General features: G+C 37.3%; 1 long non-coding RNA gene across 2 annotated transcripts in view; it reads left to right on the top strand.

Moving 5' to 3' along the window:
* LOC129657651 (uncharacterized) overlaps nt 1-22,314 on the top strand; it is a 92,237-nt gene that overhangs the window by 5,812 nt on the left and 64,111 nt on the right. The window contains exon 2 of one of the 2 annotated variants that reach the window (XR_008716945.1): nt 4,982-5,038. The exons of the other annotated variant lie outside the window; for it this stretch is intronic. This is a non-coding gene — a long non-coding RNA (uncharacterized LOC129657651). The remainder of the gene's footprint in view (nt 1-4,981; nt 5,039-22,314) is intronic. 2 annotated transcript variants of the gene reach the window in all.

Raw genomic sequence — 22,314 nt, 5'->3', positions numbered from 1 at the left:
CAAAACAAAGACTGGGCTATGTGAGTCATGTGAGTTTTGTTAATTTTACCTGTATGTGGTTGTGTACATGTTATGGACTGAATGGTGTTCTTACCAAAATCATATGCTGAAGTTGTAACCCTGGATGTGACTGCATTCAGAGACAGGGCTTTCAGGAGATGATAAAGGTTAAGTGAAGTCTTAAGAAAGAGGCCCTAACCTGATAGCATTGATGTCCTTATGTAAAGAGAAGGACGCTAGAGTCCTTTCTCTCTGCGCATGGGCACAAAGGATAGTCATGAGAGGACATAGAGGGCAGCTGTCTGCATGCCGGAAAGACAGGTCTCACCAAAACCAATCTTGCAAGTACCTTGACTTGTACTTCCAGCTTGTGAGAAAATAAGCTTCTATTGGTTGAGCCACCCAGTCTGTGGTGTTTTGTTCAAGCAGCTCTAGTGGACTAATGGTATGTTGGCCATAAATTAAGGTCTTAGAGTGCTGAGTTGCGTTTGAAGGGGACCGCCATCAGGCTAGTTGTTTCCCATATTGTTATCTGTGAGGGAAGGATTTGTTGTTGCAGTTCAGTCGCTAAGTGGTGTTCAACGCTTTGCATCCCCATGAACTATAACCCCAACCACCACCTCCCACCCCAAACTCATCTGTCCATAGGGTTCTCCAGGCAAGAATACTGGAGCGGGTTGCCATTTCCTATTCCAGGGAATCTTCCCAACCCTCGGATTGAAACTGCATCTCATGTGGCTCCTGCACTGTCAGGCAGATCATTTTCCACTGCTCCATCTGAAAAGGGAAGGGTACCTAGAGACTCAATTTGATCTTAAGACTGAAAGCTGATTAAAGAGTGATATTCATAACTGGGTTTATAAGCAGAAAGATAAAACTATGTGTTTATCAGAATCACTCCCTCTAGTGTTCTTGTTCCAGGAATAGGAAAAAAAAAAATCACAGAACAGTTGGTGTTTGTTAGTTACAGTTCTCTGTAATTGGTCCTCAAAAATAACCACATAATCGTGCTACCGGAAAAAATGGGGAGTAAATGGTCACAGTATTTAAAAACAGTGACATTTTTCTGTCCACAAGTACATAGGCTGTTATTCAATGAAAATTTAACTTTGCTGTTCTTGTGTTCAGCAAAAAATACCTACGATCAAAGCAAGCTGTATAGTAAGCATACAGCTCAACATCTGTTTAAGTATGCATTTTTTTCTTTATGAACCAGAATCCAATTCAACATCCAGATTTTAACAGAACATTGACTTCTTATAGAACCTGCTCTCTATTCTGGCTCAGGCATTCATGGAGACAGTCCTTTTGGTTTCATATCGACCCTGAACTCCCAGATGTTCAAATAAGAAGACTAACACTGTCCAAAGAAAAAAGAAACTTAGTGTTTATTGTTTGTTAAAAATCACACTCAATTTTGTGCATGGATAAATGCCAGTAAGGTAATGGTAAGCATATATATAAATAAATGCTGAAAGGAATATAACAGTGTGGAATTACTCAGGAGTTTAAAACATGTATAAGTATCAACTCTTACAGATATATGCAAAGTTAATGAGTGTTATGGAAATATTACAAAGGAATTTAAAGATACCTATGTTCTCTATGTACTGAGGATAGAATGGAGTTAAGGAGGGGTACATTAATGTCATTGATGGTATCAGAATAGTTTCTTCAAAAAAATAGTCATGCAAATATGAACATTTGAGACAGTTAGAGTTGATACAAATATGAACAACTGGTAAAATGAAGTATATTTAAGTAAACAGAAGTCTATAATGTTATTCAAAATCAAAAAATGTATAACTCATGATTAAACACACATACATATAGCATATTAGCATAAATTTTTCCTTTCTAAATTGTTATTCTTTTTAAATAATATTATTCTTCCAAAATGATTAATGTTGATATTGCTGCTATCTTTGTTACTGAATCTATAGGTTGCTAAAAGAAATCTTTTTAAATTGCTATATTTAAATTCTGGAGCTTCCCTTATAGGTCAGTTGGTAAAGAATCTGCCTACAATGCAGGACACACAGGTTCGATTCCCAGGTTGGGAAGATCCCCTGGAGAAGGAAATCACAACCCACTCCAGTATTCTTGCCTGGAGAATCCTATGGAAAGAAGAGCTTGGCAGGCTATAGCACATGGGATTGCAAGAGTTGGACACGACTTAGCGACCAAACCATCACCATATTTCAATTCCAGTTCAATTCAGTCAAACTCTCTAAATTTTCTAATAGTTTGCCATTTAAAGTATAGTTTCTCATTTGCATATCACTTTATTTCTATTTTTCTAGTATAGTTCAAGTAAAATTTAAATATAGTAAGGTATTAAGATTATAAGCAAATTTCCAGTTTGGTAGAATTTGGCAACCACATATCAACAAATAGAGAATATTTTCATCCTCTCAGAAAGTTTCCTTAAAGTCCTTTCTAGCAAATCCCATCTTGAGACTATGTGTGTGTGAGACTCAGGATCCTTTATTTTGTTTTATTGTTCAATGATTATCCTCACAACTTGAAATGAAACATTGTAAGATAGTGGTCCCCAACCTTTTTGTCACCAGGGACCACTTCATGGAAGACAATTTTTCCGTGGACCGGGGAGGCTGGTTTCAGGATGATTCAAGTGTATTACATTTACTGTGCACTTTATTTCTATTATTATTACATCAGCTCCACCTCAGATCATCAGGCATTCCATCTTGGAGGTTGGGGACACCTGCTGTAGAATATAAAATAGTTTTCAAGATTATTTTTGCTTCTCAATCTTTGTTTCACCATGTGAATTGTTCAGTTAGCTTCTCAGTATCTATGAACACCCCTTGTGATTTTTAATTGGAATTGCATTCAATTATGGATCCATTCCATTCTATGAATGTCATTTTATAGTCTCAGTATACAGTTCTTGTGTATATCTCTTGTGTATCTTAAGCAACCTGTCAATGAAAGTGTTCTGACAGTGTTTGTAAATTGAAATTTACTATTTTAATTCACTACAAGCATGAATAAAGAGGCAAAATTATCTGGATAATATGGGATTTAGCAAACCTGACTCTGTAGAAACATTTTGCTAAAGTCTTAAAGCACAAATTTGCCCAACTTATCTGATTATAAAATGATAACTGTGGTAATCATAAATTCCTTGTCATAGAACACACATAGCAATTGTAATCAAGAGAAAAACACTTTGCAGTTCTAAGAAGCACTTATTATTTTCCACATTAATCAGCTCTTGCTAACTGACTGAAAGTGCAAATGACAAACGTTGATGAAACACCCAGTGAAAAAGAGATAAGGAGTTCAGTGCTTGGGACGACACAGTGGAATATATATGGCTGTAAGACAGTCAGATTATTTCCAGCTCGATAATGTACATTAAATAAAAAAAAATTTTTTTAAGAGATAGAAAAGTGAAAGTGAAAGTGAAGTCGCTCAGTCGTATCTGACTCTTTGCGACCCCATAGACTGTAGCCTATCAGGCTCCTCTGTCCATGGAATTTTCTAGGCAAGAGTACTGAAGTGGGTTGCCAATAGAAGTAGGACCCAATTCTTTTTATATCACAAAAGCTATGATAAAAAACCAGTTCCACATGAAAGCAAAGAATAGTTCTAAGCAAAGTGGTATTAGATCCCTAGAAGGAAGTTAATTGAACACATGGCAACATCCTTTGTCAAAAAAATTTGTTAGCTATCAGATTTCTAGGTGTTTTTTGTCTTTTCCCCAGTCTGATCTATTAATAATCATAACACTAAATAGCAAAAAAAAAAAAAAAGGAAATGATTTTACATTTTGTTTTTTGATGTGGATAGTATTCTTAAGGGAGGAGAGAAAGGTACAGATTGTGCCTTGAATAAATGCAAGTTAATGACTTGCCAGATGAGAGCCAATACTATCTGGAAAATATATTTACTAGGAAAATTGCCCCATTATATTGAAATTTGAATGGAAAGTAATGAGACTAATTTTCATTATCTGCATGTGTTTTTATTTCAACTCCTTCTTGACATGAATCATTTTCCCTACATAAGATTAACACCTAAAGTGTGTGTCTTCTGTTTGTGGCTTGGGACGGCTTTAGCTATTGTATCCATCTAGTGTGCATGTCATCAGTTCACTGAAACATGCTTCTTGTTTGGTTTCCTCCAGAAACACTACTGGTTCCACTCAATTTATGTGGATTTCCAACCAGCAAAATTAACCTTATATGTGAACATTGAAAATTTCTCTCTGAAATCACTGCTTCAAATCATACATTTTTTCCCCCACTTTTAACATATAACACAGGCAAGAGGTCATTCTTTTTTAACAATGTTTTTCATATAGAATACTTCTAAAATTATCTATTTTGCCTGTCATTATTTTGTTTTACTATTATGTATCATAGAATTTTAGAAACTGTAAGTGAAATGACACTTTGGAGATTTTCTAGTCTAAGTCCTTTTCTTTCAGTTTAGGAAAGCCCTATAAATTGAAGCATTTTATCTAAACTACTCAATAAATTAATGGCAGAACCATGGTAAGAGGTTAAGAATTAACTCTAATTAAGTTTTTAAAAATATTGAGAACAATTTTAATGCAATAAAATCTAACCATTTGTCAACAATACTGCAGTCAAGCCACAGAACAAGTAAAAGTTTCCTAGAAACTTTCCTTCGTTCTTATAATCGACCACCCCAGATAACTCCTGATTGTATGTCATCATGCACAATTGTCTGAATAGATATTGCTTGACTTTAGCTTAATAGAATTAGAATTATGAACCATTTACTGTGTGTGGCTTGCTGTGTTCAATATATTTTTCTGTACTAATCCATAAATTAGATGTATTATCCTTTGCATTGCTTAATAAAATTACACCCTGTATATATAGCACAGTTTGTTTATGCAGTTTTCAGCTGCTGTACGTTTTGGTTGTATATGACTTTTTGTTACTATGAATAATACTGTTATGAGTATTTGTCTTTTTTGCAGATGTGTATGTCATTTCTCTTGGTTAAATGCTTTCTGAAGGAATATCTGGATCATGTTGTAAGTTTATATTTAAAAGTAAATTTGTTATAATTTAATTTTTTAACAAAACCATCAACTGTTTTCTAAAATAGTTGTGTCACCATATAATCCACCAAAGTATGTATGAAAGTTCACATCACACTACATCCTTGTGTGTGTGTGCACTAAGTCACTCCAGTCCTGTCCAACTTTTGCGATGGTATGGACTGTAGGCCTCTGCAGGGCTCCTCTGTCCATGGGATTCTCCTGGCAAGCATACTGGAGTGAGTTGCCATGCCTCCTCCAGGGGATCTTCCTGACCCAGGGATGGAATCTGCATCTCTTATGTCTCCTGCATTGGCAAGCGGGTTCTTTACCACTAGAGCCACCTGGGAAGCCCATACTGCATCATTAATAATGTTAATTATCAACCTTTTAAAAAATGTTTGCTGTTCCATCAGTATGAGGTATGTGATAATATCTAATCATGATTCTAAATTTGTGACTGCCTAATGGCTAATGATGTTGAATATCTGCTCTTCTGCTTAATGCCTATTTCTGTATCTTCTTATGAGAAATGTCTATTTAAATCATTTTTAAACCACATTTTATTTATTTTTTTAAATGAACAACTAACTAGAATTCTTTATGTAGTTTGGATATATTTCCTTGGCCAGATACCTGTAGTATCACTGTATTATACCAATATGTCTTTTCGTTTTCTTAATGGTGTCAGGTTCAGTCACATTTTCCGTCATGATTCATCCTATTGTGCTCTTCCTAAAATATGTTTGCCTACTCTAGAACTGCAAAGGCGTTCTTTACTTTTCTGTCCAGAAGTTTCTTTTATGTTAAGCCCATTATCTGTTTTGCATCCATTATTTTTTGTGTATAGGGTCAATTAAGTGTCATGGTTTTTGTTTTTGTTTTTTATATGGCTATAGAGGCATCCACCTGCCATTGTTCAAAAAACAAAACAAAAATGTTTCTTTATCCATGGGATATCATTGCCACTTTTGTGGAAAATTAATCAACCATATTTGTTGTCTTCTACTTATGGAGTATGTATTCTGTTACAGTTATATTTATGCCTACTATTATAGCAGAACATGTATATTCATAATAAGTCTTGATATCAGGTACTTTATAATATGTAACTTTCTTTTCTCTTTCAAGGTTGTTCTATCTGTTCCAAATCCTTAACATATAAAAATTTTAGAATCAGTTTATATTTCTGCAAGCAAAACATTACTGCAACATTGATGCTGATTGCATTGAATCTATAGATCAATTTCAAGAGAAGTAAAAAACTGACAATATTGAATTTTCTGATTCTAGATACATCATATCCACTTGCTTAGTTTTTTAATTTCTCACAGCAATATTTTATAGATTTCAGTCTACAATTCTTACATATATTTTGTTAGGTTTAATACTAAGCATTTATTATTTTCTGATACTATAGTAAATACTATATCTTAAATTTTTATATTTAGTTTGCTATTATGTAGGATAAGTGGGAAAAATGGGGGACTTTAATTGGAAAAGAAGATTAATGCAAGGGGAGGCCAGTTGGATAAGGGTTTAGCTTTGAATTGAAATGACTGCTGCTGCTGCTAAGTTGCTTCAGTTGTGTCTGACTCAGTGCCACCCCATAGACGGCAGCCCACCAGGCTCCCCCGTCCCTGGGATTCTCCAGGCAAGAACACTGGAGTGGGTCGCCATTTCCTTCTCCAATGCATGAAAGTGAAAAGTGAAAGTGAAGTCCCTCAGTCGTGTCCGACTCTTTGCGACCCCATGGACTGCAGCCTACCAGGCTCCTCCATCCATGGGATTTTCCAGGCAAGAGCACTGGAGTCAGTAGCCATTGCCTTCTCCGAATGACTGACTGACTGCTGCTGCTGCTGCTGCTAAGTCACATCAGTCGTGTTGACTCTGTGCGACCCCATAGATGGCAGCCCACCAGGCTTCTATCCTGACTGACTACTTCCCCCAAATTTAGGGGAAAACACCTTTTCCTCTCGGCGAGGTGATTCTGTGCATCTGTCTGGAGTCACTTTTCATGACGAGTGTTAACGAACTTATTAAGAAGTAAGTGTTAAAACTAAGAGAAACTATGAAATGCAGAATTTTCACAAACACAGATGCTTTATTAACTGGTCAGACTTTAGCAAAAGTTTCAAGCAGTGCTTCTCAACTGGGAGTCACAAACAGATGTGAGAATTGGACCATAAAGAGGGCTGAGCACTGAGGAATTGATGCTTTCAAATTGGCACTGAAGAAGTCTCTAGAGAGTCCCCTGGACAGCATGGAGATCGAACCAGCCAATCTGAAAGGAAATCAACCCTGAATATTCATTGTAAGGACTGATGCTCCAATACCTAGACCACCTGATACAAAGAGCTGACTCATTGGAAAAGAGTCTGATGCGGGGAAAGATTGAGGGCAGGAGAAGGGGGCAACAGAGGATGAGTGGTTAAATAGCATCACTGACTCAATGGACATGACTTTGAGCAAATTCCAGGAGATAGTAAAGGATAGGGAAGCCGGGAATGCTACAGTTCATAGGGTTGCAAAAATTTGGGAACAACTTAGCAACTGAACAACAACAAGGTAGGGTTCAATTTTATTCATTTTCTTGTACATATCCAATTTTCCCAGCACCATGTGCTGAAAAGACTTCAGCTTATCTTTGAAAAATATTTTTACTTGATGTAAAACTTCAGAATGTCATATTTTCCACCAACACTTTAGATATATTGATTTTCCATCTTTTGGATTGCATATTCCCAAGGAGAAATTTATCTTTGGGAGAAGGAAATGGCAATCCACTCCAGTATTCTTGCCTTGAAAATCCCATGGACAGAGGAGCCTGGCGGGCTACAGTTCATGGGGTCACAAGAGTCAGACATGACTTAGCAACGAAATCACTAAATCAGGATAAGCATATATTGTTGAATATTCATATATCCTCCTGTACCTTGATTAATTTATTTTCCTAGTAATTTTTTATACTGTCCATAGGGTTTTAACATAAACAATTACGATGTATTTTAGTAAACAACTAAACGCCTATCAACTGATGAATACATAAATAAAATGTGCTATACCTATATGATAGGATATTATTAAGGAATAAAAAGATACAAAGTATAATATATGCTAAACATAGCTGAATTGAAAAACATGCAAAGTGAAAGAAGTCAGGCACATGAGAATACATGTTATTTGATTCCATTTATATGAAAACTTGGTAAATGCAAATTTTTAGAGGCACAAGGTAGATTAGTGGTTGGAGGGAGAATGAGAATGGGTAGTAACTGCAAATGAACATGAGGCTTCTTCTTGGAACAATGGAAATATTCTAAAATCAGATTGTGTTAATAGTTACACAACTCTGTAAGTATACTTTGCAGGAGTGAATTGTTTTAGGATGTATAATATACATTTTATACTAACATAATATACTAACATAATATACTAACAGCATTATTAAAGCTGTTAGTTTCTTTAAATATCCAGTGAATGGATTCCCTAGTTTTTCATACATATACACATATGTAACTTTTGTTTACATTTTGCTTTAAAAAAGACATAACCAGTCTTTGTAATTCATATTTTATTTTGGGTGAGTCTTTGTGTTAAACACGAACGATCTTGCATTTTATGACTCTTATAACTTAAACATAGTTATTAAGCTAAAGCATATCACAGCTTAAGCATAGTTAAAAGATTTTAGGATTGATGCCAATCATATTCAATTGTAGAACTTCATATTGACAGTAGGCAGGGATTTTGATGTGTGATAACTAACTTACTGGCACTCTGGGTTGAAGTTAGCTGAATACAGATGGATTCAAATGTATACAGATGACCGAAAACAACATTTCCCTGACACGAGAAAAAAGAATCACCCAGAGGAGGATGAATAGTAGAGAAGTTCACTAGTTGCATCATGTTACTGTGTTCTATGTCAGTTGAAAGTTCAGTTCAGATCAGTCACTCAGTCGTGTCCGACTCTTTGTGACCCCATGAACTACAGCACACCAGGCTTCCCTGTGGATCACCAATTCCCAGAGCTTGCTGAAACTCATGTCCATCGAATCAGTGACACCCTCCAACCATCTCATCCTCTGTCATCCCTTTCTCTTCCTGCCTTTAATCTTTCCCAGGATCTTTTCCAGTGAGTCAGTTCTTCCCAACAGGTGGCCAAAGTATTGGAGCTTCTGGTTCAGCATCAGTCCGTCCAGTGAATATTCACGACTGATTTCCTTTAGGATTGACCGGTTTGATCACCTTGCTGTCCAAGGGACTCTCTAGAGTCTTCTTCAATATCACAGTTCAAAAGCATCAATTCTTCAGCAATCATCTTTCTTTATGGTCCAATTCTCACATCCATACATGACTGCTTGAAAAAACATAGCTTTCACTAGATGGACCTTTGTTAGTAAAATATTGTCTCTGCTTTTCAATATGCTGTCTAGGTTTGTCATAGCTTTTCTTCCAAAGAAGAGCATCTTTTAACTTCATGGCTGCATTCTCACCATCTGCAGTGATTTTGGAGCCCAAGAAAATAAAGTCTGCCACTGTTTTCATGTTTCCACGTCTATTTGCCATGAAGTGATGGGACTGGATGCCTTGATCTTAGTTTTCTGAATGTTGAGTTTTAAGTCAGCTTTTTAACTCTCCTCTTTCAGCATCAAAAAGGCTCTTTAGTTCCTCTTCACTTTCTGCTGTAAGGATGGTGTCATCTGCATATCTGAGGTTATTAATATTTTTCCCTGAAATCTTGATTCCAGTTTGTGTTTCATTCAGTCTGGCATTTCGCATGATGTACTCTGCATATAAGTTAAATAAGCAAGGTGACAGTATACAGTGTTGATATACTCCTTCCCAATTTGGAACCCAATTTGACATACTTTCCCAATTTGGAATCAGTCCATTTTTCCATGTCAAGTTCTAAGTGTTGCTTCTTGGCCTGCATACAGATTTCTTAGGAGGCAGGTCAAGTGGTCTGATATTCCCATCTCTCTTTAAGAATTTTCCACAGTTTGTTGTGATCCACACCGTCAAAAGCTTTAGTGCAGTCAATGAAGCAGATGTTTTTCTGGAATTATCTTGCTTTCTCAATGATCCAATGAAAATCAATTTGATCTCTGGTTCCTCTGCCTTTTCTAAATCCATCTTGAAAATCTGGAAGTTCTCAGTTCATGTACTGTTGAAGCCTTCAGTTCAGTTCAGTCACTCAGTTGTATCCAACTCTTTGAGACCCCACGGACTGGAGCACACCAGGCCTCCCTGTCCATCACCAACTCCTGGAGGTGAAGCTTAGCTTGGAGAATTTTGAGCATTACTTTGCTAGTGTGTGAGATGAGTGCATTTGTGCAATAGTTTGAACATTCTTTGGTATTGCTTTTCTTTGTGATTGGAATGAAAACTAACCTTTTCCAGTCCCATGGCCACAGTTGAAAGTAGATAGAGTCAAATCAAAGCATTGGAACATCAGCATGCATCCGTGGTTCTTAAACCTTTCTGTACATCACAATCATCCAGGAACTTCTTTTCTTAGACAGATCCTTGAACCCTATTTAAGAAAGTCTACTTGATTGAATCTTCCACGGAGCCTCTTTCCTAACATTTAAATAATGCCCAAAGACTCTTAAATGTATGTAATTCAATCAATAATAAGACAAAGATGAAATAAATTTACAGGAAAAAAAGCAAGAAGGTATTCAAAATATAATGTTCATTTATCCTTGACTCATGTTTTATTATAATATACTACCAATAGGATGAGTCATAAAGGATGATTTACAACCAGAAGACAATATAGCACTATGTGTTATAATTCCTTGTATAATTTCTAACAACTTTGTAATCTGTTTTAGGAAAATAGAAATGTTATCCACAAAGAAAACTGTATAGTGTATGTTGGCATGTGATAAGAGTTATAGAAAAGAAGAAAGAAAATAGGGAAAATAAAGGAAATAAAAATAGAAAAATGTCAGATGAACTATTCTGAAATCCGGAAAACTGAACAGTAGTCAGCCACTAAACTCAACCTGAATTATAATGTTTAATTTTATGATAAAATACTATTAGGAATGATGGAGCTGGCCTTTCATTCTGCCTTTTAGTAAGGTGGAAAGCTGGGTGACTTACATTACTTACCCAGTCCTTTATTACATTTCCCATGGGAATGGTGTTAATAATTGTTTGAGTATTAAATAAGATGGTGTTTGTAAAACATTTTAGTCATTTCCTGGCATATAGTCATTGCTGATTGCATGTTCTGTTTGAGATGTAATGTGTGGGCTATGTGTGTGCATGGTAGCTAATTTTATATGTTAACTGGACTCAGCCATGCAATGCCCCAGTATCTGGTTGAGTATTACTCCTGGTTGTGTCTGTGAGGGTGCTTCAGAAAGATGATCACCTGAATTGGTGGACAGAGACCTTCTCCAAAGTGGATGGGCATCACCCAACCTGCTGAGGCAGGTAGAGGAAATGGTAGAGGGAAGTTAAATTCTTACTCTTGGACTGCTTGAGACATCAGCGTTCTCCTGCCCTTGGACAGGAAGTTATGCTGTTGATTCTCCTGGTTCTCAGAACTCTGGAGTCAGACTGAAGTTTACACCATCACCTGTCCTGATGGGTCAGCTACAAGGGTCTTCAGCTTGCAGACAGCAGATCATAGGGATTCTCAGTCTATCAAAATCACATGCATCAACTCCTTTTGTTAAATCTCATCTATTTATGTAAATATATGTACATATATATTTATTGTTTCATTGAACACATATATAATGTGTGTGTGTGTGTGTGTCTAAAGAGAGGGAAGGAAAGAGCTAGAGAGATGGAAAGAGACAGAAATATAAGGAACTATTCATACCAAAAATTAACATTATATGTATTTAAACTAAAAAGAACATTTATTTTTTACTCATTTTCCCCCCAAGGTTTTAATGAATATAATATATGGTGATATGAAAGGGAGGATTTCATTTTTTTTTTCATGAAGAAAGTATGTTTTCCTGAGAAACTCAACTGGTAATAATATTGTAAGGAAGATAAACCCTGTGCATATCATTGTTTCATATGAGCAAATGCAAAAAGAATTGGAGAGCCATTAATTGCCATCTTGTAATTATTTAGGAAATATTTTATTGTCTCTATTTAAATCCGCTTTCTGAAATACAGGGAGTAAGTTATAGTTCTGTGTAATATCATGAAAGACTATCACATTTTGTCAAATGCCTTTTCTACATCTATTAAGATGATAGCATGATTTTAAACCTTTGTTCTGATTTCTGTTAATGTGGTGTATCATACCGATTTTTTGCCTCTGTTAAACCATCCTTGCATCCCAGGAATAAATCCCTCTTGATTATTTATGATCCTTTAAACATGTTGAACTCAGTTTGTAAATATTTTTGAATATTTTTGCATCCATGCTCATCAAAGATATTGGTGTGTACTTCTGTTTTTATCTGGTTTTGATTTCAGGTTGATGCTAGCTTTACAAAATGAGGTGGAAGTATTTCCTCTTGTATTTTTTGGAATAGTTTAAGAAAGACTGGTATTAATTCTTCTTTACCTGATTGATAGAATTCACTCTGAAGTCATCTGGTCTCAGGTTTTCTTATTTTTAAGAAGTTTTTAATTGCTGGTTCAATTGCTTTGTTTTTGGTCTGTTCAAATTGTCCAATCTTCATAATTCAGTCTTCAGAGGTGTATGCTTCTAAGACTATTCCTTCTGGGTTGTCCAATTTCTTGGTGTAAAAGTTGTTTACAGGAGTCCGTTATAATCTTTTAAATTTCTATGTCATAAGTTGTAATGTCTCCTCTTTAATTCTGATTTGTTTGAAAATTATATTTTCCCTCTTAATTAGGTTAGCTAAGTGTTTGCCAATCTTGTCTGTCCTTTCAAAAGACCAGCTCAGCTTTTGTCATTTTTTTCTATTGAGTTTCTGATCTCTATTTCATGTATTTCTGCTCCAAGGTTTAGTTTTTTCCTTTCTTCTTCTAACTTTAGACATAGCTGTTGCTGCTTTTTTTTTTTTTTTTTTTAATTCATTAAGGTATAACATTAGGTTGTTTATTTCAGAGCTTTCTTGTTTTTATTTTTTAATTTATTTTTAATTAAAGGATAATTGCTTTACAATGTTGTGTTGCTTTCTGCCATGCAACAATGTGAATCAACCATAAGCATATATCTTTCCCCTCCTTCTTGAACCTCTCTCCCATTCTTCACATCCAACCCCATCCCACCCCTTTAGGTTGTGACAAAGCACAGAGTTGAAGGTGTTATACAGCACCTTCTCAGTAGCTATCTGCTTTACATATGGTAATGCATACGTTTCAGTGCTACTCTCTCAATTCATCCCACTTTCTTCTTCCTCTGCTGTGTCCACAGCTTGTTCTCCATGTCTGCATTTCTATTCCTGCCCTACAAATAGGTTCATCAGTACCATTCTTCTAGATTCCATCTGTAAGCATTCATATACAATGTTTGTTTTGCTCATTCTGACATTTCACTGTATAACTTTAGGCTTTAGGTATATCCACCTCACTAGAACTGACTCAATTATTTTCTTTTTATATCTGAGTAATAGTCCATTTTATATATATATATATATATATATATATATATATATATATATCACAAATTCCTTATCCATTCATCTGTCAGTGGACATCTAGGTTACATCCATGTTCTGGCTCTAGTAAATAGTGCCGCAATGAGTATAGGAGGTACATGTTCTTTTTGAATTATGGTTTTCTCAGGATATATGCCCAGAGTGGGATTACTAGGTCATTGTGATTGCTAGGTCATTGTTGTTGTTGTCGTCAACTGCTAAGTTGTGTCCAACTCTTTGTGACTCCATGGACTTCATGGACTTCCCTGTCCTTCACTATCTCCTGGAGTTTGCTCAAATTCATGTCCATTGAGTCAGTGATGCTATCTAACCATCTCATTTGCCATCCCTTCTCCATTTGCCTTCGGTCTTTCCCAGTATTAGGGTTTTTCTACGAAGTCAACTCTTTGCATCACGTAGCCAAAGTATTGAAGCTTCAGCTTCAGCATCAGTCCTTCCAATGAATATTCAGGGTTGATTTCCTTTAGGATTGATTGATTGATCTTCTTGCAGTCCAAGAGATTTTTCAAGAGTCTTTTCCAGTACCACATTTTGAAAGCATCAATTCTTCCATTCTCAGCCTTCTTTATGGTCCAAATCTCACAGCCATACATAGCTACTGGTAAAAACCATACCTTTGACTGTATAGACCTTTATAGGCAAAGTGATGTCTCTGCTTTTGAATATGCTGTCTAGGCGTGTCATAGCTTTCCTTCCAAGGAGCAAGTGTCCTTTAATTTCATAGCTGAAGTCACCATATGCTGGGTCATATGGTAGTTTTTATTCCTACTTTTTAAAGAAATCTCTATACTGTTCTCCTTAGTGACTGTATCTAAACTTACATTCCCACCAACAGTGCAAGAGGCTTCCCTTTCCTCCACATCCTCTCCAGAATTTATTTTTTATAGGTTTATTTTTGATGATGGCCTTCTGACTGCTATGAAGTGATATCTCATTGTATTTTTGATTTTTATTTCTCTAATAATGAGTGATGTTGAGCATTTGTCAAGTTTTTATTGACCATCTGTATGTCTTCTTTGGAGAAATGTCTATTTAGGTTAGACCTTTCTTCTTTTTTAATAGAACTGTTTATCACTATAAATTTGTCTCTTAGAACTGCTTTTGCTGTGCCTCATAAGTTTTGGTATGCTGTATTTTCCTGTTCATTTATCTTGAGATATAAGCAAACTGATATAGTAAGGTTTCTAAGAGCTAATGCAGTATTTTGAACTGATTCAGTTGCTTTAATTATTAATTTATTTCATGACCTGCATAACTGCATATAACTCTCTAACTCCATTTATATACACTGTTGCTTTGGCTGATTTTGGGCCTCTTTCAAACATCAAAAACTTGGATATATAGAAAACAACTAGAAACATCTAATGTGTCAAAAGGCTTCTCGGGTGGCTCAGTAGTAAAGAATATGCCTGTCAATGCAAGAGACACAGGTTTGATCCCTGGATCAGGAAGATCCCCTGGAGAAGGAAATGGCAACCCACTCCAGTATTCTTGCCTGGGAAATTCCATAGACAGAGGAGCCTGGTGGGCTACAGTCCATGATGTCACAGATTCAGACACAACTTTGCAACTAAACAGCAGCAGCAACAGCAGTATCTCTCTCTCTCTCTCTCTCTCTCTCTCTCTCTGTGTATACACACACACACACACACACACACAATGTTGATCTCATATACTAATCTTTTTTTTAAATACTTTTTGTGTCAATTGAGAAGTAGCCTGCAGCAGATCTGAATTGTTACAAAGTGTGATTTTAGGAACCAGGTTTTTGGCCTTACCTAGAAAGTCACCCGGAGAAGGCAATGGCACCCCACTCCAGTACTCTTGCCTGGAAAATCCCATGGATGGAGGAGCCTGGTAGGCTGCAGTCCATGGGGTCACGAAGAGTCGGACAGGACTGAGCAACTTCACTTTCATTTTTCACCTTCATGCACTGGACAAGGAAATGGCAACCCTCTCCAGTGTTCTTGCCTGAGGAATCCCAGGGATGGGGAAGCCTGGTGGGCTGCCGTCTCTGGGGTCCCACAGAGTTGGACACAACTGAAGTGACTTAGCAGCAGCAGCAGAAAGTCACCTTTTATATCAAACTGGCAACCTGGGAATGTACTGTTATTGAGTTTTACATAATTAAATGTCCATTATAGCATTCGATAGGGAAGAAGTTCTATAATATCCAAGGTTAAAACATGAATTATATGTTTAACTCTTCTCATTAAGCTCAAATATACAGGCCAACATTTAAAAATAAAAGCTAAGTGAGCCTTCACCTCCAAACATGATAAAGAACAGGGTCAGAATCTACATTCAGCTGTATACAACTAGAAAGCTGGGCAAAAATATATTTTAAAATATCAGCAGATCTTGGCCAAGAATTAGCACAGGATTACTGTGAGAAGTACACCCTGTTGGATGTCACATTCCAGGTCAAGGAGCAGGGTTGTGGATCCCAGACAGAGTCTTCAGATCAGATCAGATCAGATCAGTCACTCAGTCCTGTCTGACTCTTTGCGACCCCATGAATTGCAGCACGCCAGGCCTCCCTGTCCATCACCAACTCCTGGAGTTCACTCAGACTCATGTCCATCATGTCAGTGATGCCATCCAGCCATCTCATCCTCTGCTGTCCCCTTCTCCTCCTGCTCCCAATCCCTCCCAGCATCAGAGTCTTTTCCAATGAGTCAACTCTTCGCATGAGGTGGCCAAAGTACTGGAGTTTCAGCTTTAGCATCATTCCTTCCAAAGAAATCCCAAGGCTGATCTCCTTTAGAATAGACTGGTTGGATCTCCTTGCAGTCCAAGGGACTCTCAAGAGTCTTCTCCAACACCACAGTTCAAAAGCATCAATTCTTCGGCACTCAACCTTCTTCACAGTCCAACTCTTACATCCATACATGACCACAGGATAAACCATAGCCTTGACTAGACTAACCTTTGTTGGCAAAGTAATGTCTCTGATTTTGAATATGCTATCTAAGTTGGTCATAACTTTCCTTCCAAGGAGTAAGCGTCTTTTAATTTCATGGCTGCAGTCACCATCTGCAGTGATTTTGGAGCCCAGAAAAATAAAGTCTGACACTGTTTCCACTGTTTCCTCATCTATTTGCCATGAAGTGATGGGACCAGATGACATGATCTTCGTTTTCTGATGTTGAGCTTTAAGCCAAATTTTTCACTCTCCTCTTTCACCTTCATCAAGAGGCTTTTTAGTTCCTCTTCACTTTCTGCCATAAGAGTGGTGTCATCTGCATAGCTGAGGTTGATATTTCTCCCGGCAATCTTGATTCCAGCTTGTGCTTATTCCAGTCCAGCGTTTCTCATGATGTACTCTGCATATAAGTTAAATAAGCAGGGTGAGAATATACAGCCTTGACGAACTCCTTTTCCTATTTGGAACAAGTCTGTTGTTCCATGTCCAGTTCTAACTGTTGTTTCCTGACCTGCATACAAATTTCTCAAGTGGCAGATCAGGTGGTCTGGTATTCCCATCTCTTGAAGAATTTTCCACAGTTGATTGTGATCCACACAGTCAAAGGCTTTGGCATAGTCAATAAAGCAGAAATAGATATTTTTCTGGAACACTCTTGCTTTTTTGATGATCCAACGGATGTTGGCAATTTGATCTCTGGTTCCTCTGCCTTTTCTAAAACCAGCTTGAACATCTGGAAGTTCACAGTTCACATATTGCTGAAGCCTGGCTTGGAGAATTTTGAGCATTACTTTACTAGCATGTGAGATGAGTGCAACTGTGTGGTAGTTTGAGCATTCTTTGGCATTGCCTTTCTTTGGGATTGGAATGAAAACTGACCTTTTCCAGTCCTGTGGCCAATGCTGAGTTTTCCAAATTTGCTGGCATATTGAGTGCAGCACTTTCACAGCATCATCTTTCAGGATTTGGAATAGCTCAACTGGAATTCCATCACCTTCACTAGTTTTGTTCATAGTGATGTTTTCTAGGGCCCACTTGACTTCACATTCTAGGATGTCTGGCTCTAGGTCAGTGGTCACACCATTGTGATTATCTGGGTTGTGAAGATCTTTTTTGTACAGTTCTTCTGTGTATTATTGCCATCTCTTCTTAATATCTTCTGCTTCTGTTATGTCCATACCATTTCTGTCCTTTATCGAACCCATCTTTGCATGAAATGTTCCTTTGGTATCTCTGATTTTCTTGAAGAGATTTCTAGTCTTTCCCATTCTGTTGTTTTCCTCTATTTCTTTGCATCGATTGCTGAAGAAGGCTTTCTTATCTCTTCTTGCTATTCTTTGGAACTCTGCATTCAGATGTTTATATCTTTCCTTTTCTTTCCTTTTTTTTTTTTTTTTTTTTTTGCTTCTCTTCTTTTCATAGCTATTTGTAAGGCCTCCCCAGACAGCCATTTTGCTTTTTTGCATTTCTTTTCCATGGGGATGGTCTTGATCCCTGTCTCCTGTACAGTGCCAGGAACCTCATTCCATAGCTCATCAGGCACTCTATCAGATCTAGGCCCTTAAATCTATTTCTCACTTCCACTGTATAATCATAAGGGATTTGATTTAGGTCATACCTGAATGGTCTAGTGGTTTTCCCTACTTTCTTCAATTTCAGTCTGAATTTGGCAATAAGGAGTTCAAGGTCTGAGCCACAGTCAGCTCCTGGTCTTGTTTGGATGTCACATTCAAGGTCAAGGAGCAGGGGTGTGGATCCCAGACAGAGTCTTAAAATCCTCCTAATTTGAGGAAATCAGAATTTGGAGAGGCAAGGTGTGATGTCTGTAAGTTGCAAAACAGAGGTCCACAGAGAAAGAAAGAATGCTGAAAACATGTGCAGGCGTCCTGTTGAGTCAGCTGACTACTAAAACACACAGGCATCTTGTGAGATTGCTATGGGAAGAACTCACATGGGGCAGAGAAGTGTTCAACCAGCTGAGCAGAGCGTGCTTGTTCCTCACCTGGGGCTTGGAGAGGAGATACAGAAGCCAACTAGTAAGTAGTTCAGGCTTTGCAGATGACATATGATATATGTTGTATGTTCTTCCTTGTTTTTGTATTGTTCTTACAAGCCTTTAAATATATGTAAGGGCTTGGCAACCCACTCCGTATTCTTGCCTGGAGAATTCCATGGACAGAGGAGCCTGGTGGGCTACAGCCCATAGGGTTGTAAAGAATCAGACATGACCAAGTGACTAACACTCTCACTTTCACTTTCATTGGTTTCTCAGGGCTGATGTTAAAAAAAAAAAATGCTACAAACTAGTGGCTTAAGATGATAGAAATTTATCCTCTCACAGCTCTAGAGGCTAAAAGTCATTGTGTTGACTAGTCAGGTTCCTTTTGAAGGCCCTAGGGAAGAATCTTTTCTTCCCTTTTACAACTTTTGTGGTTAATGGCAATCATCATCAGTGTTCCTTGGCTTGTAGATACATCACTCCATTCTCTGTTCCTTTTTCACACAACCTTGTTACCTGTGTATGTCTGTGTGTGTGTGTGTGTGTGTGTGTGTGTGTTTTCATATGGGAGACCAGTAATTGGAATTAAGGCATACCCAATCCAACATGACCTAATCTTAACTTGATTACATCTGCAAAGAGTATTTCCAAAGATGGTCACATTAACAGGTAACAGATGAACATGAATCTGGGGAACACTATTGTGAAAACCATTGTTAGTTGAAAGCCCTTGCAAAAGTTGGCCACCCAGTGGATTCAGCTCATATGTAATAGCTTGTTGGCCACTGGTATAAGTACTCTAACTTTTAAACATACTTAGGTTAAACTGAAAGACTTTCTTTTCATGATATAACTTAACTATGAAAAGGTCAACTATTAAAAAAAAAATCTTTTTGGATAGTAGTGTATTTTGTCAACTGTAGCATTTCAGGAATTGCTATTCAATTAGAGAAGCTTGGATCAGAGTAAGGTTGAGAGCACCCTAGTAGTACATAATTAGAACAGTTCTGCCAAGCTGGGCAAAAGGTGCCACATATTGAGATGACTAGTATTCTTATTTTTAGCTCATAAAGCAAAATAATAACTAAGGTGTTTGTAACACTGATTTAACACTGAATTCACCACCAAAAAGTTTAAGTTAAAAACAATTCTGACACCAAAGTTAAATGATGAAAGTTTTAGCATTGTGGTTTCACTAACAGGGTCATAGGTATATTAGATAGTAATGAAAGTACAGTAAAGAAATTTAAATGCTGCTTGCTTTCCAATAGCAGTTTCTAACTTTCCTGTTCTCTTCTCCAATAAGGCAGCTAGTTTTCTAACTGCCAGTTTAAACAGTTTCGTGACTTTATACTAATTTCATGTAGGTATACACTTGGGTCAATATTATTTTTTTGGTAAACAATCTCTTTTACTTTTTTGTAAAAAAATCTCATAAGGATATTTTTATACTTATAGGGGACACATCCCTGGTGCCTCAAATGATAAAGAATCTGCCTGCAATGCAAGAGACCCAGGTTCAATCCCTGGGTCAGGAAGATGCCATAGAGAAGGGCATGGCAACCCACTCCAGTATTCTTGCCTGGAGAATCCCATGGACAGAGGAGCCTGGCGAGCTACAGTCCATGGGGTCACCAAGAGTTGGACACGACTGAGCGACTAACATTTATGCTTACAGAAAGGTTGTCCAGGATAGTTCAGAGATTTCTGTATATGCTAAATCTTGTCTACCCTATTGTTAACATTTTACATTCTTATACCACATTTATTACACTTTTGAGAATTGAAAGAGTATTCTTAACTAAAGTTCAGGCTTTATTTAGATTTCTTTAGTTTTTAATCTGAGATCCTGTCTTTTTTTTTTTTTTTCCCCCAGTTCTATCTGTAATACTACACTACATGCAGTCATCACATCTCCTTACAATACCTTGGACTGTAAAAGTTTCTCAGATTTTCCCTGATGTGATAGCCTTGAGAGTTTTAAGGCATACTAGCCAGATACTGTTTAGGATGTTCCTATATTCATATTTGTCTAACATTGTTCTAATGATTAGATTGGGGCCATGGGTTTTGAAGAAGAAAACTGCAGACATAAAGTGTCACTTTCTTCACATCATTCCAGTGGTATACATACTATCAACATGATTTGTCACTAGTAAGGCTCACTTTGTCACCTGGCTGAGGTGGTGAAGTAAAGTTGCTTTCACCCCCTCCACTTTCTATACTGTACTTTTGGAAGAAAGTTACAATGCAGATCCTACACTTAAGGAGTGGGAGTTACATTCCATCTCCTTGAGGGCAGTATCTATATAAATTACATGGAAGTTCTCTGTAGAGGATTTATGCATGTTCCCCTCATTTATTTTTTCAGTCATTTGTTTATATCCATTTGGACTCTAGGTTATTTATTTTAATCCTTGGTTTATAGTACTACTATGTTTATTTTCTTATTCAAATTTTTCTAGCTTTGGCCCTGAGAACTCTTTTTGTTGGTTTTCCTTTGACATATACTCATTGTTTCTTGTTTCATTTTGAGCACTTCCTTACTTTATGTCTCTGTAAGGTGCTCCAGATTCGTGTAGCATATTCCTGCCCTCTGTCTTAATATCAGTCATTTCTCTACAGTGTGCTGGTTCCTTTTATGTTGTTGTTGTTATTTGGTCGCCAAGTCATGTCCTACTCTTTGCAACCCCATGGACCGCAGCATGCCAGGCTCTCCTGTCTTCACTGTCTCCCAAAGATTGCTCAAATTCATGTCCATTGAGTCTAACCATCTCATCCTCTGCCACCCTTTTCTCCTTTTGCCTTCAATCTTCCCCAGCATCAGGGTCTTTTCCAATGAGTCGGCTCTTCACATCAGGGGTCAAAGTATTGGAGCATCAGCATTAGTCCTTCCAATGACTATTCAGGATTGACCTCCTCTAGGATTGACTGCTTTGTTCTCCTTGCAGTCTCGAAGATTCTCAACAGTTTTCTCCAGCACCACAGTTTGAAAGCATCAGTTCTTTGGAACTCAGCCTTCATTATCATTCAGCTCTCACATCCTTACATGACTACTGGAAAAAACATAGATTTGACTATACAAACTGTTGTTGGCAAAGTTATGTCTCTGCTTTTTAATACACTAAGTTTTTCATAGCTTTCCTTCCAAGGGACAAATGTGTTTTAATTTCATGGCTGCAGTCAACATCCATAGTATTTTTTTGAGCAAAAGAAAGTAAAATTTGTCACTGTTTCCATTTTTATAGGAGATGGTATTAGAAACCAAGAAGTCCACGCTGTGTGTATTTGCCTCAAGGACCTCACAGCTGACAGAGACAGGAAATATATTGTCATATATTTGTTAAGTAAATGAATAATAAGTATCACGTGTGTACATCTAAACTGTGGACTGAATGTTTATATCCCCCTAAAATCCATATGTTGAAACCCTAATCCCTTAGTGATAATATTTGTAGCTGGCCTTTGACAGATAATTTGTTTTAGATCAGCTCAAGAAAGCAAGGCCCTCGTGGTTAGATGATGTCTCTATATAGAGATGATGGAAACGGAACTTTCCCTCTACCAGGTGATGATGCACTGAGCAGATAGCTTCCATTAATCAGGAGAAGGGCCTTTACCAAGTCTCTACCATGTTGGCACCCTGATCTTGGACTTCCGGCCTCCAAAAGGCTTAAGCCATGCAGCCTGTGGTATTATTTATAGAAACCCAAATTGACTAAGATAGCCT

This window comes from Bubalus kerabau, chromosome 7 (assembly GCF_029407905.1).
Source record: "Bubalus kerabau isolate K-KA32 ecotype Philippines breed swamp buffalo chromosome 7, PCC_UOA_SB_1v2, whole genome shotgun sequence".
In the NCBI taxonomy this organism is placed as follows: Eukaryota; Metazoa; Chordata; class Mammalia; order Artiodactyla; family Bovidae; genus Bubalus; species Bubalus kerabau.
The sequence above is the reverse complement of the archived record's forward strand: the minus strand, read 5'-3'. Positions and strand labels throughout refer to the sequence as shown.